General features: G+C 31.7%; 1 protein-coding gene across 2 annotated transcripts in view; it reads left to right on the forward strand.

Annotated features, from left to right (window-relative positions):
• The window catches only part of LOC121126237 (uncharacterized), a 239411-nt gene that overhangs the window by 51404 nt on the left and 166662 nt on the right, over positions 1-21345 (forward strand). The window lies entirely within an intron of this gene.

The raw sequence follows: 21345 nt of genomic DNA on the forward strand, positions 1-21345 counted from the left end.
TTAGGGAGATTATAATTGGTTGCAGAAAAAAGAATTTCGTATTTTTCGCTGTATTTCAATACTTTATAAGAAGTTTTACCCTCAACTCATTTTTACAAAGTGAGGGCTGTTTTATTCTAAACTAAGTATTATTTTTAGTAAAGTATTGGATTTTATTTGCTAAGAGAAGTTGCTTTTTTCTGATTAATAAGTTAATTATTAAAGACCGATTTTCTTCTCTGTCTCCTTGAAATATGAGTTATACAAATATGATTTATGTAACTCATTGCTCATCATTCGACGTTATATTAATTTTTTTGAAACACAGATGAAATCATCAGCAACTCATATATAGTGTTGGTCAAAATTTTTAAATGAGGCCGATGTAGAATAGTGTTATATATGTTCTTATTTAGGAGATATGATTGCAGTTCAGTCCAGTCTGGTCTCATCTGGTCGTAATTATTGGTTCTTCAATAATGTAAAATCTATCCTCAACTGAAATCATCATCAATTCATCTAGACCAAACTTTAACTGATACCAATGCAGACTAGTGCTGTGTCGGTCATATTTAGGACATAGAAATACGTTCAGTTCCTGTCCGGTGCTATCGAGTCCAACCCCATTTGTTGGTCCTTAAACAAGGTAAATCGGAACACAACTGAAGTCATCAACAATCCTTCAATAGAATATTTTTAGACCATTGTAGGCTATTGTTGTATTGTTCCATATTTAGAACTGAAGATCGTGGTACTGTCCAGAACAGTCAAATGTAGTACACTACCGTCCCAATTATCTAACCTTCAAGAAGCTAAAATCGAAGCACAATTGAGGTCATCAACAATTTACCTATATACTCCATCTAAACCCAATTTTAAATGAGACCAATGAACATTAGTGTAGTGTCGGGCCTAATTTAGGACTGAATACCGCAATTTAGTGCAGTTCAGTCAAAGGCAGTACAGTGAAGTCCCACTTATCGGTCTTTCAAGAAGATAAAGTTGATAAAACACAGATCTTAACTACAATTCATCCATGGAATCGGTTATGCCCGAATTTTAAAAGAGATCCATGCAGACTAATGTTGTGTTAGCCCTTATTTAGGACTGAAGACTGTGATCAACTTCAGTGCTGTCAAATGCAGTACATTCTGGTCTCATTTATCGTTCCTTAAAGAAGGTAAAATTGAAACATTACTGACATTTTAAACAATTCATTTATAGAATCGTTCTGGACTGAAATTTAGATGAGACTTATACAGAACAATTTTTTTTTGTCTGATCCATTTGGAATTTCTGTTCAGGATGGAGTCAGACGGAACTTCTTTATGGGACTAAATTACATAGTTTGGGTCACTAAAAATCATAACAGTCTAAGGTGAATCTTAGATTTTCAAATCAAAACCCAACAATTCTAACTACCAATTAATTAGAGGGCTTTTTTTCTGTTTTTCGTAAGTGGAATGTTTGCAGGATATACTGTAGGTAACGCCTTGACATACCAGATACGATATATATAAGTTTTATTAGCTCTGTTAAGCCCATGTATGTACATACAATTTGCACCCTTATTTAAAAAAAAAAAACATTAAGAGAGCATGGTAATTTATGAGCTGAAATGTATTTATTTTGGTATGTCTGGAGTTTCCTCTTTTTCAAATGACAGGAAAAGTATTTTGATGAAAAGGAGGGGAATTAATGTCTAACTGGATAAAACTGTGGATTTCGACTACTGCTTCAAATAACTTTCTTTCTTTTTAATTGTGGGTAAAGGAATCTAAAAAAATAAGCATTCGCATAAGATTGAAACTAAAGAAGAGTACTATCTATAGAAATAATGGTTGGTCCGTCATTCCAATAACTATAAATGACTTTTATACAATAAACAATTTCATGAAACATGGATAAAATATATTATTTATTCATTCAAATGTCAAATAAGCAACACCTGCTTCCTATATATCCCAAAGTATCAATAATATCCATGGATCGAGATTCCGTTTCTTCTCACTATTAAAGATTTATAAAGATGACATTTCAAATCCAATAATACGTTTGATATGAAATTCACCACTAATTAATAAAGGGTTCATTGAAATTTGAGCACATACAAATTAAATAATTAATAAAGGTTGAGTTATTGAAATTAATTAATACTCCGTTATATTAAGGTATAAATAATAAATAACAAAAAAAAAATGATCTCTCTAGCTTACGTACAAGTCGATAAAATACACTTCAAAGTGATCGTCTAATTTCCATTCGCGTACTCCTTGATGTTGGGGACTCCAAGACCTCTGTCTACAGGGTCAGCAAGTCCAAAACGTTAGAGATGAACAATGTCTCTTTCAAAAATACAAAACTGGATCCGGATAAATTAAAGAAAACAGCGAAGCAAATCCCCTCAAGTCCATGAGGGCCCAAGCCAGAAATCTCGGAGTTTCATACCTGACTGTCATGAGAGCTATAAAAAAGTTGATGAGGCTTGTAAAGGTGGTGATTCAACTTTTAACAGCAGCAAAGAATCCCATCCCCTCCGTTGCAAGTCTTTTTTGATTGAGTCTTTTAAGTTCTTCTGATCTCTTCTTTGACCATTTTGCCCCCTTACCGACCTGATGCCAAATCTCTGGACCACACATTTTGGGTGCATGTTGAGGGGAAGGCCTGTAGTGCCCTTCATACAAATAATGAAGCCCTCTTCGCCAACGTCAGTGAGCACTGGGACGCCATGACAGAGGGCTACATCCGCAGCGGTTGTCAGACCTTCTACCGGCCCCTGGAAACCATCATTGCCGCTAAGAGTGATTACATTAATGATTCCGAGAGCTCAGATACACATACATATAATTAAACTAATAATTTTGTTAAAAATATATATTTATAATTAATTAATTATTAATAAGTCTTTCAAGTTTATAAGCACTCTGTATGTAGAACTATTAACTATACATGAACTTATTTATTAATATTAAATCTAATTAACTTTTGTTGGAAATATATTGTGCAAATGTTAAGTCGACAAGGAAAACCTCAAACAACTTGACAGAAATCTTGCCAATTATTTTTAACATACACAATTTTTTTCTGTTAAAAATGTCCTTATGAACAAAATGAAGTTTAAAAAACTAAGGATACACAAAATACCAGTAGAAATTAAATAAATGTTTGTATATGTCAAGATACATTATTAGAATGGATATTTCTCTTGTTAGTTTTAGCCCGAGAATATATAAAGTTTTTTCCCTAGTTTTTTTGTTACATTTATATTTTTGTGTCTTTAAAAAAAAAAAAAAAAAACGCAATACATATTTTTTTTAAAACTTTTTTGTTCGCATTTTTTTTTTGTAATGAAATTAAGTAGAAAACTTGGGAGAGTTTTTATATTTTCATATCCATCTGACAAATACCAAAAAACCAAAAAAAAATTATTAAAGAATCTTTAACTGAAATCATCTCCTTCATATTATGTAAATTTGTATATATTCAAATTTTAGACGCAACAAATTTTAAGCATAATTTATAATTTGACCTTGAATGTAATGGAAGGGCTTTCCAAAAAACTATGATTAACAGTGAGGGTAAGAAGAAGCATTTCCGGCATATTACAAAAAGAAACCAAAGAACAGTATGGTCACTTGACAATTTGAACAATGTTTTGGGGAGAGATGCTTTGATATTTTATCAGGGCTACGAGAAACTAAGTTGAATCCAACAAAAACTTCATACTTACTGTTATCTCTTCAATGTATACATAAACTTATGTAAATGCTTAAAAAAGATACAAAATGGAAAATAATCGTAATTATAATAATGGTGTTTACCTGTTTATCAAGTAATTAAATACCTTTTTTTTTTGGGGGGTATTTTTAACCATTTTATTAACTACATTATTATAAGGATGGTCACAAAGTGTGGATTAATTTACAAACATAACTCCACATCAAAGTTACACTTCGTTTTTCAAGTATTAGCGATTATTTTATTTGACTTTGACACTCTGTCTTGGGCAAATGCGGTCACTAAGACTACTGATTTATTTACTGTTTGACAGCTTTTTTAAACCTGCACCAGTTGGATCAATGAATAGAATGAATTGACGAATTTGTTGTACCAAAAAATTTAGAAAAGACATGGAGTCCTCCTTATAATCTGTACCTAGAGCAACAACCTAACAAACTAACTCGAACTTTGGGAGTCTAAGATGTGTTCGTTTGCAAATACATAAGGATATTTGAAGCCTCTAAAGGCGATTTTGAAACAACACAGAAAAGCGGGCTGAGTATTAAATGGCTCAAAAAAAAAAAAAAAAAGTCGACTTGATTTCGTTGGACTTTTGTCCCCAAAACTAGCCCGATCTGAATCCGATGGATTTTTTATGTTGGCCCAATTGAATGACAAAACAACCAAAGGCCCAGCAACTCCAAAAAGGATCAAACGGACCAAAGAAATAATTTCAAGACTTTCTGAGGGACCAAATGAAAAAGGCATGCTAGCACTTTTGTCATCGTAAAGAGGCTTTATTTGTGGTTGGAAGTGATTTTATTAAGTATAATAAATCAGAATCTATCAAGCTTTCAAAATCTGATTACTAGTTGGAGTGAAAATTGTGTTTGAAAAAAAATCCTTTTCCGGCACGGATAATTTGTTCCCTCTCTACAATAATTTCATATAGTTAAATGTGTTGAAAAATCATATTGTACAGCTTACAAATATACAATTATTTAGATGAATATTTTGGGGATGTTAAAAAACAAAAGAGGAACATGTTAACCTTGGAAAATTTGTAGAATGTTTTGAAGGTGATTAGTTTTGTGGTCATGACATTTCAGTAGATCAGCTATAAGCAGCTGTGAAAGGGGGGGGGAGGGAAGATGGAAATAAGCCATGACATTATTCCTCATTTAAACTCTAAGTCTTTGCTCTTTAAGACTGTATTATTATCAATTTGTTAACGTTAAGTAATGTACTAATGTTTTTGTACTGATTTTTGCCAGATATTTATGGACTAATTTAAATTACTCATAATAATCATAAATAATAATTTTTATTTCGACTTATCCATAAACATTTAAAATCATATTCACTTTGTTCTTTTTTGTATAGGTAAGATAGCATTTCATAAATACAAATCTAGATAAGGGAGTACCTATGTTCTAGGAACTAACAGAAAGAACTAAGGTATGTTCATTTCAATTCTTCTCCGTTTATTATATTGATAATATTTAAACTTGATGTGCAAAGGTTTTCCCACTGGAAAATTACCTTCTCAAATATGACAATATGCAATTAATTACATGTAATTATAGTACATTGATGAAATATTATATAACTATTGCTTTACGTAGTTATATGGGCTTTCAGGATAACGATATTAACGATTTTTTTAATTTTCTGGACAGGGGAATATTGAGGGCTCTTTTTTTCTTTTTTTTGCCGAAATATGTACTCAGTAAAAAAATTAGGCTAAATTGTTTGATCATTTTCTTAAATTAACAACCCCCCCCCCCTTCCTTATAGTTTTGAGTGACTTAAATATCTATTTATAAACATAAACAGAGTCAAAACTGTCCATTTTCTGTTTAGTGAGACATCCTCATAATAAAAGTGGAAAAATATCTAGAATGAGATAATGAAAAAGATACAAGAACAAATATTTTGCAAATATAAACGAGGGAGAAATATCTTCATGTTACGATGTAGGCATAAAAATATAATTTGCCAAAATAAATTAGTATTTGATGCTTCAGTTTTGATTGGACAAATTAGGCACTTATCAAACTGATTGGTCAAATATCTATATACACAATACATATGTAAAGACGTAGACGTAATTTTTGCTTTGTTTTGAGAGGCCAAATACCCTAAAGTTTAGCCATGTTTGAATTTACTTATAAATTAAACTAAGCCCTTAACTGATTTTGAACAAAATTGGTTTAAATGAGTGTTGGTTTACTGACTGAAAATCCTAAATGTGTCTTTGAGCATTATGATTTTGAATGGACTGAACTCATTTGGTCCCTTTATGAAGTTCGACTTGACCGGTCTCATAGGAAAATTCGATCTGGATCGCTCTCAAAAAAAAAAAAAAAAAAAAAAATTGGTCTAAATCTGTTTCATTCAAAATTCGTTCGGGAACTTTTCTAAAAAAGAATAGTTCATGATGTCAGTTGTGTTTCAAAGTTCTGATTATCTCCCTACACATAACGAAATATTGTGTTAGAAGAGATACAGGAGTGTCCTAATGTCCATACACCAGCTGTTTTTTTACAACAAGCCTTGAGCACCTACAACAACAGCTAAACATTTACGCAGGCAGAACGTCGTTTTTTGTTTTAGAGTTTAGCCAAAAGGGTTTGGTGTCAGTTAAAAAGATGACATCAATCCAAAGACAGAGTGTGCTTGTTGCAATCGCCCCACACGGGGTAATGTTGTGATTGCAAAGTCTTAAGCTTGAGCGGGCCCTTTTTTGGCAGAGTCAAGAAGGAAGTGGAGGTGATAATGACTCATATCCATGACACACTATAAAGAAAAACCTTGACCTGATCATGATATTTTCTTGTGATTTTGTTGGACCCCATGTTTCGCCTCCAAACTCATCAGACATAACCCCCATGGACTTCTTTGCGTCGGGCACTTTTGAGCAACACACCAACAAATCCTACTGCAAGACAAACTCTGAGTTTATTTCCAGGATCCTGGAAGAATTCCAGAATCTGCCAAAGGAGATTGCCATTATAAACTGCTCCTGTTTCCGAGGTCGAGACGACAATGTTATTGACCCCAGAGAATTATATTGAATAATAATAGTATTTTTTGGATTTAGCTTCTATTTAGTAGTGGCTTCGTTTAAAATTTTGTTGATAACTTTAAGAGAAAAGCCATTTTCAATAAATAACCATATTGGTTGCAATGTAGAGAAAATAGAGACCTGGTATATTATTTAAATTTAGGAGTTGTATCCTATTTTTTTTCACTTATTTGTTATTTTTATAATGATAAAATCTTACCTTACGAGTGTTACTTTTATTAAAACTAATATATATTTTATTTAGAATTATTTTATAAATATATACTAAAGCGAAATCACTAATGCTCTTCCTATATCCCTTTTTTAATTCGTATTTAATAAACTAAGACAAACTTCCTAAATTCCTAATCTGAGTGACATACATACAATTATCATATTATATTATGGAAGAGAATTATAATGGAACGTTATCGGGGGCGTCTGTGGAATAAGAGATATAGATATATATACTTTTTTTTGGGGGGGAGGGGCTTGATTTTGAGAAAAATATTTGAATAAATAATTTTTTGAAAAAAAAAAATGACAAAAAATATTTCAAATATTTATTTTTTCCAAAAAAATATTCCAAAATCTATTCTTATTCCTCAAAACTTTAATCTTTTATTAAATCGACAGCTCTTTAGAGAAAAAAAAATGATACAAACTTCATATATTGAATTTTATAGAAAAAAAATTGAAAAATTTACAACTGTTCATACAAAAAATGAAAATGAAAATTGTTTTGGAAAAAAAAATTAAAATTAAATATTTTGGACAAACATTTGAAAATTAAATTAAATTTAAAATATTTAATTTTTTTGTTGAAAAAAAAATTCAAATATGAAATTTTCCAGTAAAAACGCAAAAATCCATAATTTGGCGTTTACAACCCATCTATAACCCCCCCTGCAGACACCCCCGGTTGTAGGCATTGACTATCGCCACTAGTTGAAATAAATGAGGTAATGACAACCCACTATTTTTATTGTATACCCTTTATTGTTGTCTTATAGAACTATATTTCTCCTCTTAAATTGGCAAGGTCATATACAGGTAAGATCTTTTTTGAAATAACCATTTTGAAAAACAAATTAAAAAGTGCTTATTACACTATCATTAGTCGCGTTGACAAAAAGAGAGAAAAAAAACATTAAGAAATTGTTGGAACGAAAAATTAAAACTTTTATTTTTGTAACATTTACTATTTATACGATGCAATTAAAAATATGAGATAAAAATAAAAATTACAAAATCTAATAGCCTAATTTTAGATTTTTTTTTTTTTTTTCAATCTTTTACTTTTATTTTTAAGGATCAATAATAAATTTTCTCATCGATTTAAAGACCTATTAAAAAAAGAAAAAAGAGTTGTACCTTCTTCATAAATAAACGATAAATTTTACACTCTGATTCATTTCTCCTTTTAAGTTTGAACACTTTTATGTCCGTATAAAGAATATGAAGATAATTGAGTGACTAACTAAATATATTTATTAAATACATTGTTAGTTATTAATTGGAGTCACTTCCGTAGATATTTTATTTCTTTATTTTATACCCCTTCCGGTTTCATTTCATTTGACAATGGTTATGCTCTTTTTTTTTTTTTTATTAAATACTTATTTAATATAGTAGTATAAAATAGTACTTTCACACGCGTAATATTTTTTGTATCTGTTAATTTGAAAATTGTTTATTACTTTTAAAAAATGTCAACAATTATTAATGCATTCTTTACAAGAGAACATTGAAGTATAAAGCGTAGCAACGACTATATGTTAGAGTGTAGCTTATATTTAAAATTTGAGAAATGTTGGGCTCCGACGGTTGCAAATTTTTCCCTCTAGACAAAAGACATTGAATATAAAATGCAAATGGCTTTGTAAAATATTTAGAAATAGTGCAAAGATTTAAAATTTGACGCTTTAAAAAAATAGAATGTTTTGACTTAATATCAAGTAAATTCTTATTGTTACCATACACCTATTAACACAAGAAATTCTGCTTAATAAATTTAAAATAGAAAACTTTAATAAAAAAATTATAGAATGCTTTCCATAGAAAATTTATTTAACTAAATTACTGGTATTATAGGATTTGTTTGTAATACAATGTGCTTGGATGATATTCAGGTCAAAACATTTATTTTTGAAAAAAATTGTAAACTGTAAAAAGTTCAAACTCTTTAAGAGTCAAAGATCCAAGCAATATCCGTTGCAACTACAAAAAGTCTTGTGCACTTGTCAAATTTCATATTTTGTACCCCTGTTTTTGCTGGATACAGAGTAGAATTAGTGTTTATTGTCTTTATCTAATAGTAGCTTATAGATAATTTTACAAACCTCATGGCAGATAAGCTTCTCTTTTCCAAAATATTCTTTTGATTGTTACCATGGAGTTTTTCTGTTTCTTTTCTTTTTTGCATACCGCCAATGTTTATACTTTACAACTCTTGCCATTGGCTTTTCACCTTTTGAATGAGAAAAAAGCAATGAAGAGTGGCGTGATTATGTGTTTCATCATTAATATGACACAATTTTTTTTTTCAAATGAACTTTCATATATACATTGATTCTAAAGTTTCATTATTTCATACAAGTCGACAGAGTGATTTCGGATCACTAAATTATAAAAAAACGGAATATTTATAGAATCATACAAAAAGACAACTCATAATCAAATTGTGATATGTTTAAATATTATATTATAGTTATTTTTATTATTTAATATTTTTTCCATTACAAGCAGTAACAGACTTGACACGCCAGTGTCAATGACATTCAGCACTGTCATGATGGTGGCTTGGAAATAATCCAAATTTGGATGAGAGGTATTGCAGGCAATCTTCTCCAAGACTCTCCAACTACAAAGTCCAGAGAGGTGAGGTTAGGACTGGAATTGGGCTACAAGGAGGCAGGCCACAATTAAATCATATTGTTGCTTTAGAAGTTTAGTTTACTTCTTGGCTATGTGAGGTTGTAATGGACTTATTGATGATCTAGGCATTCCTGATAGAAATAACAACCGTCCTTGCAGCCTTCTAGGTACTGACAGCGTCGCTGAAAAGATCGCGTAGGCGTTGCCTTATTTGTTGTTGTTCTGGCATAAAACAAAGCAAGATAATCGTAATTAAATACTACGCAAGTTTTAGGTCAAAACTGTGCATTATGTGCTAGGTATCAGCCATAAAAGACAGCACCTGAAAATATTTCTTATTCTTTTTAAATAAACAAATTTTATGTAAAATAATAAGACTTAAAAAAAAACGTTTCAAAGAAAACTAGAGGGATATATTATTTACTTATATTTTTGTGGTCCTTCTGTGTTATGATGTGAGATGGATGAGAGAGGAGGAGAAGGAGCTTTTACTCTGAACACATCGCAACTCAAGAGGAGGACAACATACGTATGAATAATATAAAAAAAATAATAATTTCTTTAAAAAACTTGTCAGATTAGAGTTATTTATTTTCTCCTCTTTTAAAGAATATAAAATGTTTTATTTAAAAAGAAAATATATTTTTGATACGAAAAAAGGGATGGTTGAGAGAAGTAAAGAAATAAAGTTGACTTGTAAGAGGGAGTAATATAGCACAATTAAGTGGGGATGGTAATTTTGTAGAGCAGGAAGAGAATGATTAAAACTTATGCAAACATAATCTTCCTGTTATTTATTAATTTATTCTTTTGAAATCACAACTTTTAATTTGATTTAAATTGGATAAAAATAATTTAAAATTATGCAAACTAAAATATTTATTCATAATAGCAAATCAGTAGTGACATATGAATTAATTTAATGAAAAACTTAGCTTGAAAGTAATATGATTTCAAAAATCAACCTGAGTGGTAGAATTATAGAATCAAGGAAGTTGGCATGGTGAGCAATTAATTCTGATTATTAGGAGATTCGGCGTTATTCCATTTTGAAAATGAACCTTATTGAAGTTCAATATTGTTTCTGAATAAGTAGTTCCTAACCTGTGGGTTATCATTAATTTTGGTAAACAAATTATTCTTATCAAACCTATAGGTCCACCAAAAATTCCACTTAAGTTAATCGTCCCAGGAAAAGAATACAAAATTTCGAGATAATGATTTTTCCCCCACTCTTGTACAGACTCTGTGAAGGTGCTCCATCCTGAAAAAAAAAAACCAATTAGACCCTTCGCAGTATAGGATTTGTGTTTATTTCTATGATATACGTGGATATGAGATATATGAGGATATGGAGTTTATATATATACTTTATTCTACACAAGGAGAATACAGAATGAATCTCATATTAAAATATTATTATACACAGAATACACACGAAACATTTATACATAGTTCACTAAACTTATAGCTGTGAAGATATATAACAATTTCCTTCTTTTCATAGCTTCAAACAGCTGATGGAATGAGGTGTCAAGGCAACTAATACGTAATTTTAATTTAGGTCCTATATTATTGGAAGCTGAAGTGTTTATATATATAAAAAACATTTTTAGATTTTATAACAAATTATGCATCGATTCCTTGGTCAATATTTTTTAAATCTAAAAAAAATTATACCAATCTAGAAGCTATTTTGTTCTTTTTTAATAATTCATTGGAAAATAGTCAAGATATCACCATTTTGTAGCGGAAATATCATTCCTTTTGACTTGTGAAGGTATTTCCGAAGAAACATTTTTTGATAACTGGAAGGATTATGAAAAAGGACTTATTAGAGTCAATATTAGACTCATAAACCAAGTAAAGGTTGTATACTATAGACAAAATTCATGTGACTTTCACTTATCATAGTAATTAAAATAATAAACCCGAAATTGAGTCGTATAAGTCTCTAAAAAAGTAAAATGTATTAGATGTGAAGTAAACAAATAACTTTGTGATTTTCTCCTTTTTATGATTTTTGTTCAAGGTTGTTTTTATGTTGATGCACCACGTATATAACTATATTAGTAAGTAAAATATTAAAAAAAACATTTTTAAAAACATTTTATTAAAAATATCATATTAAAAAAAGGATACATCTCAGACGAAATGAATGAGTGAAGAAGGGAATTGCTGATGTTATTTTCATTAAATATTAATAAGAATATTCAAAAACCAAAACCGTAATGTTGTATAGGTATATGAACTTTAATTCTGATTTAAATAAAAGTATATACATATACAGGGTGCATAACGATAAATAGTGGCTTAGATCAATCAATTAAATATTGAATTGCGAATAATCCTTTGATGAATCAATTTATCAATGACTGATAAGAGATATACTAATGAACTTTTAAAAAAATGTAGATAAGAGTCCCCTGCCTCATTTACAGCTTTCAGACGGTTTTGGAAAATATGAACCCATAATTTGTCGAGTTAGATAGAGCCCCGCCCCCTCATTATGGATAATTTAAGCAAATAGAAGCTCGGTGGGGAGTTGGATTTACCTCATTGTCGAGGATGCCCCACAAAAATAGTATTAGTGTAATTTTTAGTATGAAAAAGGATTCAATGAAATACAAAAGCAAAGAGCACTAAACCTCGTAAAAAACGGCTAAAAATAGTAATAAATCGTAGAAAAAGAAATTATCAAGATGAATAAAGAATTGGATAAATTTATATTTAATGTACATATCAGGAGCATACTGAAAAAGTGTTTATGATAAACTGGTAGATTCGAAGGCATTAAGAAGTATTTTTATATGCCTTTGAGTGTGTAATATTCCAGTTTACTCATGGAGTGTTAAACGCATATCTTGCAGCCCTGCCTTTTGATCCTGCACACTGTGTAACTACAGGGTATAACAACTGAATTATGATATATCCACTTTAAATTAACATTTTTAAGATGTAATAAAAAACAACGACTGAGCAGCAAATCAAATTACTGCAAGTATACATCATCCAACATAACCTCCATTGACCTTAATAATAGCCTCCATTCAGGTCCTGAATCGTATGCAGGACCTGGAAACTAGAGTCCGATCAACATTCTCGTATTTTATGAAGATGTTTTTGATCAGGGACTTCTTAGTGGTGTGAAAACCGCTATTGGCCTATGACTCAAAGTTGTTCTGGACAAAGTATTCCATCGAATTAAGTTTGGAAGCCTAATGTCCTTTGATACACTTTCGTATCAGTGCTTCTGGAGAGAGTCTTGAGTCGCTTTGGAGGTGTGGTAGAGGGAGTAGTCGTGTTTGCAGACATATGAGCGGTCTTTCGCGACAAAGGGATCTCCACAGATTCCATCACCTTCAGGAAGAAACCAGTGTTGGCCATCAATCCTTTCAATAAAATGTGCGCTGGCATGAATTCACCCTCGTTTGAGACAACTCAAAACACCATGTCAGTAGCTAGGAACTTTATTTTCATAGCTTTTGGGACATCTTTGTTGTTCAAAGGTATGCTTTTATGGTGTTTAATATTATAAACCTGATATTGACAATAGCTTTATTAATAAGAGACACCATACCTTGGTTTGAGCAGTGGGAAGCTGGCCTATAGTTATCCTATAAGACTTGTACTGCAGATTTCCATATAAAAATCAACTAATGGTCATCTAATTGGTGTTCAACTCTTGTGCCTTATTTTAAAAATACTGTGTTGGGGCAGCGTTAATCATCTCCTGCACATTACTGGTAATCTACTTGGCCCAGACAATCCTCCTGCTGTGATCGTGTACCTACTTTCTTGTGATCACTCATCTAGAGTCCTAGGTCTCCATCTGGGCCTTCCTCAACTCTGCCATCCCTCTTTTGAGGATCTCTTTTATTTTTGAAACCTCAGAATCGCTAATATTTGCATCTTTTCTCAACAAATACATAGGGAAGATCTCTCCAGGATGTCATGGAGGGGAGGACATAATTTAAAGAGGAATACAAAGTTCCTGTTAATTTTGGAGAAGACAATTAAGGAGGATCTCAATAAGTCGATGAATCGCCTTTAACGACTTCTCTGTGGCTCCTTGGACCATCAGGACGGCTATAAAGTACAACTTGGGATTAGTTTCTTTCACAAGAACCTCAGACCACATTCTGACCTTCTTTGAAAGCCAGAAGGCTTGAGAGATGCAAAAAATCCTCACATGGATCAAGGCAAATGTGTAATTTGTGAAAAATTGATCCATAGCACAACGGCCTGAGCGACCATTGGCTTGCAGAAACAAAAGAAGAGTTCCTAGAGGGTTTACTACAGCAAAAATCCGGCCCTAACAATGGTCTTCGGTGTTATGACCTCTGATAGAATGAAGATGCATGCCTTTTTTTTCAAGGCTGGAAAGAAAAATTGGGCAAAAGGCAGATTATAAGGTGTTTAGGTACACCATCTTGCCATGGCTGAAGACCAACTACCGGAGGATAATTACGTACATATTCGGGAGGGCACTTCCTCTCACACTTCCACCAAGTCCCAAAAGTTCTGCGCAGATAATATGGCTCGATTCTTGTTCAAAGTGATATGGCCTCCTTCCTCAACAGATTTGAATCCACTTGACTTTTCAATATGGGGCACTTTTGAGAGTAAAACCAAGAGAACCTCACACCCAAATGTGGAGTTATTGAAGTCCTCCACACGTTCCGGACGGGGCAACTTGTCAGAGGAGTTTGAAATTTACTCCTTCACGGCCTACATGCAACGGGTAAAGATGTAATTGATATTGAATGTGGTCATATTGAGTGAAAATATCTTGCAAGAACATAGTCTAAATGTTTTGATGACATTATTTTTTTACTTATTGTTGAAAATATAAAATTATTGACGTATTTCTAAATCCATCTCTGGTGTCTATGTCTTGCTGTCCTCTTCTGCATATGCCGGAAAAATCTGGAAATCTGAGATACAGATTTCATAATTGCACCCTGTATAAATACAAACTAGAGTAAGGAAATGAAACATCATTATTTCTTATATATAATTCATTAATGATTCGCAAAATATGTATAATATATGTTACTTAGATATGAATGTGTTTATTTATGTATGAAAAATAAAAATCTACATTTTCTTTTCCTTGCTTTTTCTATGCATGCCATATCAAACGGAATTGTGAACGTGCATATATTGGGCCCTATTACTACTACTATAAAGCAAATAATAGTTCTTCTTATTAAGAAAAAAGAAAATTGCATATTATACATATATAAAAACATAGGCTAATAATGGGAAAAAAAGGAAAGAGAGAGAGAGAGAGCGCGCGACAAAATGGCGTTGGGTAAAACATCGATAATTTTTTTTGTACTTGGATGTCTTTTTATTTCATGTTTTTACCCTCTCCTCCCCCCTTTGTTTATCCTGAACAACTGTTGAATCCATCCTATATCATTTACGTCCATGCTATAAAAATATATGAGCTATAAGTAGAGTTGACTTGTTTGTAAAGAAAAAAAGAGTGCGATGAGAAAAGGGGAATTAATAGTGTAGTCAAAATATCATAATTATATTCAAGTTCATATATACATATATATATTTTGTGATGATGGAATTTTAAAACAATTTAAAGCAAGAATACTTATATTATAAGTTGACGTGAACACCAGGACGACCAATTAAATAATGAACAACTAAGGAGAAAGAGCACAACCTACAACTGTTTTTTCTTATTTATTTCGAAATTTTTTTTCTTTATAAAATATTGTTTATCTTCTTTACAGAGGAATAGGGGTCAATTAAGAAACGGGTGGAGGAGGATTGGAAAAATAGTATGGAAATAAGTTTAAAAAAACTTAATTAGATCAATTCAGTAAAAATATAGGGCTAGGACAGTACGCTAAAGTCATGTCTATTTGAATTATACCTCCACCATAGTCCACTGGGGTGTATTTTTCATTCTATAAGTCATTGTCTTTTTTTTTTTTTTTTTTTTTTTTTTTTTTTTTTTTTTGTATAAAGGAAGCTAATGGATTAAAAATCTTGTGACGATGTGTTTAAAAATTGCACCAAGTATAAAAAAGTACGAAACCGTAAAGGTCATACAGAACTTAACCGCAGTACAACTCTATTACGTGCTCACCCAAGTAATTAAAGGGGAGGGGAAATGCAGGTTACCACATCTATGTTAACAATATACACCAAACCTTTTTAAAGGACCGAATTATTCTGTTCTAACAAAAATCATAACGGTCTAGGATTTTTAGATAGACTGAAATCCAACAAGGCTAGCTGGGCTCCGCTATCTAGGCCATCCGGACGACGGACTTTTACTTGGCTTCGCCAATTTTTAGACAAACTAATTTTACATTTAAAAATTCATTTGTTCTAAATTAGATTAACAAAGAGACTTGCTTTTTCAAATTCTATCTCAATATCTTGTTTGTTTTTTGTTGTGGTCATTTTCTCAATTTTTGATTAATTGAATTTTTTTTTCTCAATAAAGCCATTACAAAAAAAAAGTCCGCTCATAAATACAGTAAAAATATTAGGGGTACATTGGGGGAGGAGGATAGGCGGGTTATCATATTTATATTTCTTGTACACACAATTTATATTGGATCGTAATAATAATGAAATTCTATAGACATAGAATATTCAATTATTGTTTTCTTTAAATTCACTCCAGCGTTTTTTCAAACAATATTACCTTATATATTCTTATCATTTTGTGATTATTCCAAGTCTGTAGAATACGATGGTTACCAATATGGACAGATATTGGTAAAAAGTGTCTCTAGAATAGCATTCATGTCCAACCTACTATAAAACAAATTGGCTATAGGGACCTTTACAAGCCACGTAGTCACATTTTTTGTATACACGTAATAGATGTTGGATTAACAGAAGTGTATAAATTTGTCCTAAAATGCCAATATTAAGTCCATTGATCTTTCCTGGAGTTAAATATATACTCGGATACAGGAAAAGTCAGAAGCCAATCAAGAGGATTTTGGGTTATGTTAAAAGAAAAAGAAATAGAATATAATAGGGCAACCCTGACAATATGAAGGATGTTTTTGAAGAGAGCAACTTAGCTGTAATGACGTTTCATTAGATTACCTACAATCAGCTGTGATAAGCGAAGAGGGTGAGAAGGGAATAAACAAGAACATTGACAAGAATTACTCCGACGTCCATCCTCAATTCCGGTCTAAGTCCAACAAGGACTTTAAATTGTAACTTCACAACAATTCCTCAAGTTTAATCTTCATCTACTTTGAGCACACACAAATGTTCAATCCGGGTTCGTGTTTTGTAGATAAGGAATTTCAACCCACTATAGTTTACTAATATTGAGAGCAGTATTGCCTCGTCTGCGACAGACGAGGCAATGTTAATACTTCAAATTTCTTAAACCTAGACGGTTCCTTTGTTTGGAGAGTCAGGAAGAAACTCTGCACATACTGCAAAGAAAATGTTAAACTGGTCGTTATCTTTCGTCTAATTTGCTGTACCCAGTGTTTGGCCTCTAAGCTCACTGGACCTTAACCCTATGGACTGTTTTGTCTGGGTGTAGTTACGAAGCACATCAACAGATTCTCCTTCAAAACAAAATTCTAGCTGAAATCCACATTCAAAAAGGAAGTCTGGAATTTGCCAATAGAAACTGTCATCAAGACTTGCTCCCTTTTTCCTAGGTTGAGTGAAGGATGGACGACAAAGGAGATTATATTCAATAATAACAAAGAACATTTTTTTAGCTTACGCTTGGCATTGGCTTTTTATTAAATTAAAATGTTATGATTAGTTTAAGAGAATTATTATTTATTTATTTTCAAAATTGTATTTGCTCTTCAATGGAGCTCTTACCCTGCAAGGAAACATCGTTCATGCTCCACTGTCCACTATTTCAAAAATATTTTTGAATTGAAGGAATCTAATCGTCATCATATTAGCCACATAAGTAGTAAATATTGTTACACACAAATGAAGACAAATGAGTTGAGTTTTAGAGAAAAGTCTATCTCTTGTTATTTATGAGCCCCCCTCCATTGCCTAACAAAACTGCATCTTGATAGTCTGTTAATTTATTGTCGTTGGTTTTTTTTTTTTTTGTTAAAAGAGGCCTTCAACAATATCCCAAAGTAAAAGTTATATCCATTTCATTTTTAATGCCTACTTTTTATATATGGTACTTTAACATTATACGTTCTTCCTGTGGTCATTGGTTCATTTTTTTTGCAATGTATCAAATTAGAAGGATCGAACTTGACTCATAAATCTTATTTTATACATAATGTAAATTCTAATTATAGCTTGACCTCACCTTTCAAACAAATATATATTTTTAACATACTGTTTCTTACCTTTAGCCTCTATCAGACTTTGAATAGATATGCATTTTGTGGGTTCATTTCATTTTTAAGGATGTAAAAAAGATTAAATAGATTTTGCAAAAAGGAAAAATCATGCATAGAAACAATTTTATCTCTATTCTATAAGATTTTTTAGTAATATACCTTTAACTCATCATTACAAACATGATGACAAGGTAGGGATTCGGATTGTCAGATTAAAATCTTATGTCTGCAGGAATGAACGTTAGCTTTACCAAAGAGTAGAAACAAAGAAGCAGTAGATTTAAGTGTGCCACAACATACTAATTTTACAGTTTAACTGCAAAAGCGGTACAAAACCCAGATTTAATGAATTTAGTAGAGTTTGTTCCCTTGATTCCATGCATGGATTTAGTTTTTATGTAATAGACTCATCCCCTTCGGAAAGATGCCATAAAGTTTTACTTGTTTTTTGCTATTCAAGATTATAAAACTGTTAAATTTTTTTTTCTGAAGGTGATGATTGTAGTAGAAAAAATTAAGGGCTTTTTAGAATCAATCTATGCCATTCATGTACCTAAAAATAGTATGACTTTGTTGGATATTGTTATTATTAAGATAAGAGCTGATCAATAGTTAACGAAAAAAGGCAAAAAATAGTTGATGCTTAAATTGAAAATAAATAAAAGATTAACTTTGGGAAAAATTGCTTTGACTTACAACCTAGGATCCAGGAACAAATATAGTTCGTATATCATGCTATATATTATTTTATCTCCGGGTATAAGGTCTACAGTGACGTCATCTGTATTCCTAATCTAAATACCGACATGTTACGGTGGGAGAAATTTAAATCAACGACCATGTATCACATTCAAAAAAAAAAAAAAAAAAAAAAGTAGAATAAGCCAAGAAATCAAAAGGGAAAACAAAGGAATGATTTTATAGCAAAATAATTAACTACATATTCACACCTGTATTAACATTAACTAATGCATTTTTAAGATAAATAAATTAAATTTAAATTTAACGTTTTAGGAGCGTACTTAAAAATATGGCGATATAAAGGAATGTAAAGCTTTTTAAATAAATCTCTCAATGAATAATATCTCTCACAATCCAGAGGGGTTTAATATTAGAACGTCAACATACTTCTTGCAATCCGTAACTTTTGATGGTATATTCTATATTTTTCAAAAGTGGGTAAACAACAAAGTCCTATTCTGTTGATCCATTTACTTTAAGTTAGTATAAAATATTCATTCTGTAAGATAAATTTAAAAAACAAAAACTAAGCAGGAGATACAATTATTGTAAATTTATCTCATTCAATATAGCCTCTGTTTGCCTCAATCATGTGCCTTGAGTCGGGTCCTGAACTGTATTCTGCACCTGGAAACTCGAGTTTAATTTAAATTAATTCATTGTCAGAGGACGGAGTCTATCAGGGACTTATTGTTGGAGTAAAGACCTCTGTTAACCTATGACAAAGAGTCTGAAAGCACTTCTCATAACCTGCATTTTTGGATCCTGCACCCTGTAAATCTGTTTTGATCCATCCACAGGGGTGCTCAGATAGATTGGGGAAATTTTTAATGGCTTATAAGGAGAAATTTAGATAGGGTTCTACATAACATTTTTTAATATTTGAAAATTACATTTTATGACAACCAATTTTTAGTAATGATATCTGCCTGCCTTGAAAACATCGGTCATGACGCGCCAGAAGCTTTGGCAGGGCCTCCATAGATCCAGCATTGTCATTATACTGGTTCTGTTTTTGCACTTTTAATTTATATTCCCTAGAGGGTTGGAAATAAATTAATACCCTTCTAATAAGACACTGCACCGGCCCTCAAGGCCAAAAAATTCCAGAATATCTTGGGCACGAAATGCCCTCATTTTTTGGACACCAAATTTTTGGCCTACAATGAGCATGATCCTGAACTCATACAATTTCTATCTCTGGGTGGTAGGTCAACATAAGGCGTGCCCCCAGTATCATTTGTTTGTGAAGGACCAGAAGAAGTCCATAACCTGTGCAATGGGAAAGTTGGATATGCACAAGGTCACCTTGGCCTGCCAAAACTTTTGTTGTAGAGTAGCGAGGGTTATCAAGAAAGATGGATATCATTATACAAAATTAAATTTCATTAAATGTAACTTACAAATTATATACAGTAATATGATTCCTTCATTTTTAGCCTTTAAAGATTTTTTCTAATTTATCAGGATCACTCTGTACTTTAAATTACCATAATATTGACTTATTTAAAAAAAGGAAAGTGTGCCCCGATCAAAATTCTTGCATTCTGGGACAATCGAGTTGATCTGGGACTTGCTGATGGCTTGAGGACCGTTGTTGATCTTTGACTCAAAGTATGTGCAAACAAAATAATCCATCAGATTCAGGCCAGGGGAGCTAGGAGGCCAACTATCCTGTAACACCCAGTCGTAGCAGTGCTATTGGAGCCAATCCCGCGTCCTTTTTGATCCCTTTCAACCCTTCTCCTGTAAATTCCTGTCATTTTTCCAACCTCAGCTTGGCTAATACCCAGATTGTTGTACACCAAAATCCTTAAAAAAGGCACCTGCCTTCTAATTCCAATTCTAAATATTTTGGGAAAAGTTAAATGTTATTCACTTCTAAAATCTGTAATTCATTTTTTATAACTTCAAAAGCTAGAAAAAAAGAAAAGAAGTATTTACCACCATAAATGAGATCAAAAGCGCCACCTTGTGTAATTTTTCTTGCACTATTTTTTACACTTACCTACCAATTTTTTTAAGGAAAAGGTAAACAATAAAACGTGTCTTGTTACTAAATTTGGAAATGAGCCAAAAAAAGAGACGAACAAAATAGATTTTATTTCTTTTTCCAAGTTTTTTTTATAAAGTCCATTAATAGCATAATCATAATTCATAGACAGTAATTAAAAACATTTGCTCGTAATAAACCTTTGTAATTGTGTATATACACATATACACTTTATGAAGAAGAATCTTCCCTTTTACATACTTTTCTGTTACGAAGAATTTAGGGGAACGTAAGGAAGTTGCTTTTTTTTTTAGAAAATAAAATAAATAGTTGTAAATTTCTTGCTGCTTTTCACGAGTAAAACTTTTTTGTGCATTTAATGTGTAAATAATTGTAACAATGTCCATTAAAAAATAGGAAAACCTGTTTTTAACACTATTACCACGGCTGTGAATTAGGTGTTGTATTCGCCAATTAAATGTGCAAATGAGTCAAAAAAATGGAACGACGTAGCTCAATGGACAACGGATTCGGGGGAATATCTTCTCATGAACTCAATGTGCGTAGGTTTACGCCCTGGTCATTCCTTGAGAGGAAAATATACGTACAATTTGTGTGTATATGTACTTCAA

Source organism: Lepeophtheirus salmonis, chromosome 11 (assembly GCF_016086655.4).
Source record: "Lepeophtheirus salmonis chromosome 11, UVic_Lsal_1.4, whole genome shotgun sequence".
Lineage (NCBI taxonomy): Eukaryota > Metazoa > Arthropoda > Copepoda > Siphonostomatoida > Caligidae > Lepeophtheirus > Lepeophtheirus salmonis.